This window comes from Cebidichthys violaceus, unplaced genomic scaffold, assembly GCF_023349555.1.
Source record: "Cebidichthys violaceus isolate CVI_PGR_0920_01 unplaced genomic scaffold, fCebVio1.0.p SCAF_17, whole genome shotgun sequence".
In the NCBI taxonomy this organism is placed as follows: domain Eukaryota; kingdom Metazoa; phylum Chordata; class Actinopteri; order Perciformes; family Stichaeidae; genus Cebidichthys; species Cebidichthys violaceus.
The window spans coordinates 10,143,064-10,150,238 of NW_027176340.1; the positions used below are offsets into that span (position 1 = coordinate 10,143,064).

Here is a 7,175-nt window from a genome sequence, read left to right on the forward strand (position 1 = left end):
CTTTACAATTGTTTAAATTATCAAAATTGTATAAAGTACACAAATAGCTACACTCATAATCATTCAATAATATTTTTAAGTAAAATGTAGCTGAAATGTTTGAAATCAAAAGTTTATTTATTCAAACACTTAAACATTACGTAAATATGCAATAACCTGAAAATATGTATAACCTGAATGTAGGCAAATCAAGTAGACTTTACATGACTGGATCATCACGTGACGCTCTGCGTAAGGAAACGTCACTTCACCAACGTGACACGTGACTCTGAGCGTGGACTTGGCATTCTGATCAGATTCTGACCGACCAAGCAGGACCAAGTTATAAGGTAAGTCCAATCATTTGCCATCTTAAGTAACATGTTATTTTAGAAGTATTTGTTTCACGAAGACGGATCTGGTTCTTTTGACAATTATATTTGAGAGGTTGGTGAATTTAGGTTAGCACGTGTCCGAGGATGTAGAATGGCCTGCTATGTGAGTTAGCACGAGCTAGCAGCTTTGGCGCCGGTTAGCATAGTTGCGCTGATTGTGAAATACTCGGGCTTCGTCGCGACGTTGCTTCCAAAGCAGAGGACCTTCGGTAGAGAACACTCTGCTCACCAAGCTGCTGCCTCTCAGGCTGCGTGCGTCAACAGCTAACTTCCACCATGTGGCTATAGTCACATCGTGGTTCGCTAGCACGTGCTATCTGGCTCAGCACTAGCTAGAAACACCGCGTGAAAGGTAACAACGCTGGTTGTCGTGCACTGCGGGGCTTGTCGCAACCCGCGCCTGATACTATGCTTCGTTTCACGATGGCCCGAGGCGGAACGCCCTTCTGCTGCTAATGGTTATCTAGGCTATAGCCAGTTATGCTAATGCCGCTCAGGCTGCGTCATTTGCTAACACAGGCTACCTACATCTTAACCGGCTAGCACCTGCTGCTCGAGTTCGCCACGAGCTAAACCGCAGAGAAGTTTACACAGTTGGTTGACATTACAGTATAAGTGGCTCGTTATACTGCGGTGGCCTGAAAAAATAAAAAAAATAAATCCGATTTATTGCCAATTAATGTTATGGTTTCATATGCAGGGAATGGTGATTTGGTGTATTGACATCGAAATATGGAATAATATACAATAAAATATGTACAATGCAAGATCAGGCAGACGCACCTCTGCAGCTGGTTATTTGTCATTCTGGTTGAAAACTAACCTTGTAATATTTTCCATTACTTTCAGGTACAACACTACGGGGCCGAATCAACAAAGTAGATCACGTCTTGTCCAGGCAACTTCTCAATGCAGGTGAGTAACATGACATATGATGGCATTGATAAGTTCTATATGAACTAAGCCATAGTTTTCTGCAGAAATGTTGGCTCTATCTTGACCTTGTTGTTTTTTTTCTCCTTTAGGTAGAATATGTGAATGGGCGTATGGGAATGTAAGGTGTGTGTGTGTGTGTGTGTGTGTGTGTGTGTGTGTGTGTGTGTGTGTGTGTGTGTGTGTGTGTGTGTGTGTGTATGTGGAAAATCAGTAGGAAGTAGGTATGAATTGCTTAAACATTGCAAGCTACAACAATACAACATTTCTTTCACTGTTTTTTTCAGGTAAATGCAGAATTCATGTGTATAACCACTTTGGTCAAGCCACGTTCCTGGCACAGCTTGACAAATACACAGGCAACATAATGATGGTCGTCAGCAATAGAGGAGGAGCTGGAAGGAAGATCTGGCTCGTCATATTCATATGTGAATGTCTATCAATTCATAATAGGTAGGTAGAGATCTTCCAACTGTATATTGTGTTCCATTGGTTCTCTCATATACAGCACACCTTGGCTGGCAGCACAGTGACAGTTTAATCGATCACGCATGACCCTTTTTTGCCAGGAGCTGGCTGCCCTGGTGTTCACAAAGGAGGTCCTTCCACTGGTCCACCCTGACTGGGAAGTCTGGGAAAGTGGGACCTCCTAAAAGACAACTGGACGTTGCCAAAGTGCAGGCCAATACAGGTAGGTAATTTGAGTCGTATGTAGACAATTTAAGGCTTCTGTGATTTATAAAGCAGCAGGATCACATGTTGGTGGTAAACACACCACCAGTGATGAAATATGTTTGACCTGCACTGGTAGGAATATTAGCATATCATATTGATATAGTTCCTCAAGTTAATCCTGATTTACTGTTCAAAAAATAATATTGGTTTAACAGGATTTCCTGTGTAGTCAAAATAGAAGAAAATGTTGTATGAATATGCTGTGACATCATCTCTCTTCTCTTAACAGACGCTGTTATTCAAGAGTCTCCGCAGACGAGAGCCTCGGCCGTGCGAGCAGCCATCAGACGGAAATGAACGAGCAGTTCAACCAAATGAAAGGAACATAATGTGGATCATGTTTGTGTTTCTATTTAGTGAGCGAGAGTCTGCAGCGGTGCAATTCTTGTTGATGGTTCAGTGTTCTTCTGTGTTTTAATCTGAAACATGGTCCTTCTGTTTTGTTTAGTAATACATGTACCATGTAAACTTAAATCAGAACATGTTTTGCTCTCTTAAGTATATTTTTCTTATATTTCTCAAATACATTATATTACAATTATTTGAAAGTGTTTAAAGTTTTAATTTGCCAATTGTTAGATTTACGATGTTGGTACATTTTATATATTTGCAAATAGTACAATTCTTGGCAGTGTATTTGCAATGTGCTATTATAAATATAATATATTTGAATTTCAATAAAGTGTTTGATTACTATCTAGGAAGTTCATTCAGCATTTAGGATACTGGTAATACATTTATAATATTGTGATGTATAAGTATGTAGTGTACAAAGTAATATAGCATAGTAATAAGAAAGTGTGCTTTCTTAGTAATTGGAATAAGCCAAAAGTATAACTTTTGGTATACTATTACCACAATATAAATATATTAATATTGTAATATTTACATATGTGTAAAATACTCCTAATATATTTCAAATATACTTAAAACACAAAAAAAGTATAATTTAAGTTGGCTATCAGCATGTATATTAATACATACAGTCATATACTTAAATTGTACCAAGTATACTTTAAGTTGTTCCAATTTAGCACAAAAAAATATACTAAATACACTTCAAATTGTCCATAACTAGTATTTAATCACAACTAAAATCTAAGTACAAAATAAGTTGTTCCAAAATAGCACTCTTTAAGTATACTGATGATTAGTAGGGCTTCAAGTATACTAGAGTATACTCAAGTATGCTAAGATTAAATATATTTAGCATATTTATTTTTCACCTGGGCTGAGTGACAGCACAGACGTTTTTGTAACAGTGGATGGACAAAAAATTATGGTGGACAACGAAGACGCAGACATTTCATTGGCCATGGGTGTTGTGTTGGCCCTCTATCATGTTTTTGATCTTGCAAATACCTGGAGCTGGACACACGGGTACCTGTAGCTGTACAGAGTGGCAAATGTATAGGACACTGCATGTAGCACATGGATTACATTGTATAAAGTTGATTTCTGACAAAGTGAAGTGCAGTACATCTGCAGGTGTTTCTTTTATCCAAAAATTAATTTGCCATAATTTCCGTGCATGTAAAAGATCATTTTATAGATCATTTTTTGTATTTTATAGAACCGTTTTTAGCTAAAGAATCCTGGTCTGAAAGGTTCTTTGTGGAACCAGAAATGGTTCTTCAATGGCATCACTCCATAGAACCATTTTCGGTTCCAGATGGCACCTTTATTTTTCTGTGTACTAATAAGAATCCCAACTTCCTGCGTTTTGAGGAGAGAATGGATTTAAACTAAGGAGGTCATGTTAGCAGGATAAAGACAGAATCAATTATACACACACACACACACACACACACACACACACACACAGAAATGCAGGACTCACTCTATTTTAAATTGGACACCAAAATGTTGCCATATAGCGGATTAGTGCATCCACAAATAAAACAACGCTGTTTTTTTAATTTGTTTTTGCTGTGAAACTCACAGTACAAATTTAGCCTCTGGGGAAGCAGGTACAATCAAACATCTATGTGGTCGGCAGGAAATGTCTTGGCTTGTTTTGTTTTTGATTTGTATTTTAAGTGTTACAGTATGAGTGTAAGTTGTGGTTTTCAAAACAAAAGAAAACAAAAGATTTTAACTGTTCGTTGTTCAATAATATCAGGTTCTCACGCAGTAAAACAAAACATCAAAATGTATATCTAGTATTCCCATCTTTTAGTGAAAATGTCACTATATAAGTGACAGGAGTTATTCTATTATTAGCTGTGGTGGTTTAAGTAAAGGCAGGGACTCTTAGGTCTTATATTCACTATAAATTAAACTGACAGCTGAAATTCTTCGTTCAACACAGACGTGCAGATTTTAAATTGCTATCTGAATCATTTTTGTGCCGTTTCATCATCCTGTGCGCGCACACACACACACACACACACACACACACACACACACACACACACACACACACAAACAGAGAAACACACACACACACACACTGTATTTCACACCAACATGTCAGTCACAATGTCAGAATATACTGTATGCAAGTGTCATATTAGCAGCAGGACAGTTGCTAATAATGATGTTCTCGGTCTCATCCTGTTCGTCCCCTAATCATTCTATTATTTTCACTGTCATGGCAGAATATTTAGCTGATTTCGACAATGTGGATGAGGTCTTTCAATTTAAAAAAAATGTTGTCCCTTGTAGTCACTTAAGACACAAAAACATGTGAAAGTTTAGGGTACAGGTTGAAAACTACAAAAGTTACCCTTTAACCAGATGTGAGTTAGGAATTTAAATTATGGTGCGTTTATAACTAGCTGGGATTATTCAGAATCACAGTATTTCTATCCATCTACTGTATCAGTAGCCTTTTGTTATATGTATGCATCTATATAAACTTATGTGCAGCATATACGCTGAAGAATTTATTTTGCATAATAGCAAGTCCTGCAACTTTTCAAACATCTGAAAACAAAAAAACTTCAGGAGAACTGAATGAGTGTTTCTTGGGCTAAATTTGATGTTGCATTTCGTGGATAACCGTCACTCTGCTAGTCAGGTCACATAGTTGTTAGAATGAAAAATGATCCTTCTGCTGTTGATAGAAATCTGTGAGATCCTACTTCATTTTGATGCAAAACAAAACACAAACATGGTGGGAAATTGCCTACTCCAGTGTGCTGGATCTGTTTACAAAGCACCGTGGCAACATTGCCCACGACAACGTGACCAACATTTCTCATCATCGTGCAGGGAAGAAGTCTACAGCCATTTGTCCAGACAGATGGGTTTATTAAGAATTAAATTACAAACATAAGGAGTTCCAGTTTAATCATTGTTTGTTTAGCTTTGATTGCAGCTACATTACAGATATAATGACTTTGGAAAACTAGATGTTAAATGGCATAAATTTGCAGCCGCCATTAAATGGCTGCTTTAATATGACATTTCAATATTACACGATAGATTTTAAGTTGCAACTCTGAGAAAAGTTCTGTGATGTCAAGCTTTTAAACATGGCGTACTCCTGTAGTTCCAGCTAATTCTACCAGAGGACACACAACTCAGTCTCCACTTAAGTATTCCTGAGCATTTCAAAATAAAGTTCTTTGGAACAGCCTTTATAAGATATTCTGGGTTTTCTGTATTTAGGCCTGGTTTAAATTATTTAGTCAAGGTATCCCTTTGCATAGCTGGAGGGTATTCAAAATAATGCAGCTAAAACTCAAGATCTGTGCCCTTGCGTGCAGGCATCTGGCTGCAGTGCACCTGTACAAGTCCCTGCACTGGCAACAAAACTACACGGTTAGGTTTCGAAAAAGGGATAAAAGAACTACAGAAGTGATGTTACTTAAGTATGGAAGTTATATGACAAATAAGTCAGCGTTTGGGTTAAAATAACCATGGAAATGGTGTTACTTACACGGGCAATGCACAAGGTTCAGAGCATTAGCAAACAACTAAAGATAACAGAGTAATGTCTATTCGATTCGCCTTGCTTTGTTGTCATAGCCGGACCGGCCGCACATGCTTTTAGTGCATTTTCGTACATGCAAGCTGGCAGCTCCGTAGTGGAAGCGTTGCGCCAACCTTCAAGTTCCCCCCTTAGGTAAACACTGTTAGCACTGTCAGCACTTTTGTCATAGTTTGCACCGTGAGCGCTGTTAGCACCGTTAGCCGTGGCTAGCGAACGTTACGTGACAATTAAGTCAACGCTGACTTCTGTTTCCATGCGGTACACAAACAACGGCCACCATCCACCCTGACCTCCTCCCTATGCAGACTTTGCTGCAATTTATACTACATCACCTGCTCCAGCTTGCAATTACGTAGATTACAAATGAATTGATTAATGTGGTCGATATAAAAAATAATTCTCCATTACTTAACGTAGGTATAGCTACTAACAATGAATGAGAACAGCCTGGGAGACAGTAACACAAAGATTTTGTATCAAAAAAGACTAACTTTGGAAGATATCCAATGGATTTGGCTGAAGCAGACTGTTGAAGCCTCATATTTACTTCAGCTAAACTTAGGAATTTTTGGACATATAGGCTACTGCTGATTTCATGCTCCATCACACATTTGGAGAACATTAGTGATGAATCTCTTCATGGTGCGAGCTGTGTTTGTTTCACCCATCCACTGTCCCTCCTGTCTGAAGCAGACTCTCACACACTGTTACGTTTCGTGCTCTTAGTCCCTATAACATGTCCTTGGTACACAATATTTTCTCATGACTTTTTTTTATTCAAAAAATAATTCCCACAAACATGTTACTGTTATTCCTTTGACGTTTGCAACATTTTAGATAATCATGTGTGGTGTTTTTTCATTCACTCAGATTTCTCTTTTTGTTGTTGATGTGTCATTCATTCAAAATTCTTGTGCGTTAAACCTTTCATTTCAATGTAGGCTATAGGCTTAATCAATTGGGCAGACCTCGTGATCTCTCTCTCTCTCTCTCTCCCCCCCCCACCCCACCTCCCCCACCTCTTTTCTGTACATCTCACCGGTTTATTCTCTGGCACGTCCTCCTCCAGTCTCCTCTCCTCTGTAGCGACCGGAAGCGCGTCCAACAACTTTTGCATTCGCTGGATTTATTTTCTGCAGTATTCTTCGTCTCATTTGCGCAGTTTTGCTTCCTCATTTACGAACATAATCAGA

General features: G+C 38.5%; 1 long non-coding RNA gene across 1 annotated transcript; it reads left to right on the plus strand.

Moving 5' to 3' along the window:
* The first annotated feature begins 1,221 nt into the window (after window positions 1-1,221).
* On the plus strand, window positions 1,222-2,516 carry LOC137873536 (uncharacterized). The gene is made up of 4 exons (XR_011103236.1): window positions 1,222-1,289; window positions 1,595-1,760; window positions 1,877-1,998; window positions 2,272-2,516. It is a non-coding gene; the product is annotated as an uncharacterized lncRNA (long non-coding RNA).
* The last annotated feature ends 4,659 nt before the right edge of the window (window positions 2,517-7,175 follow it).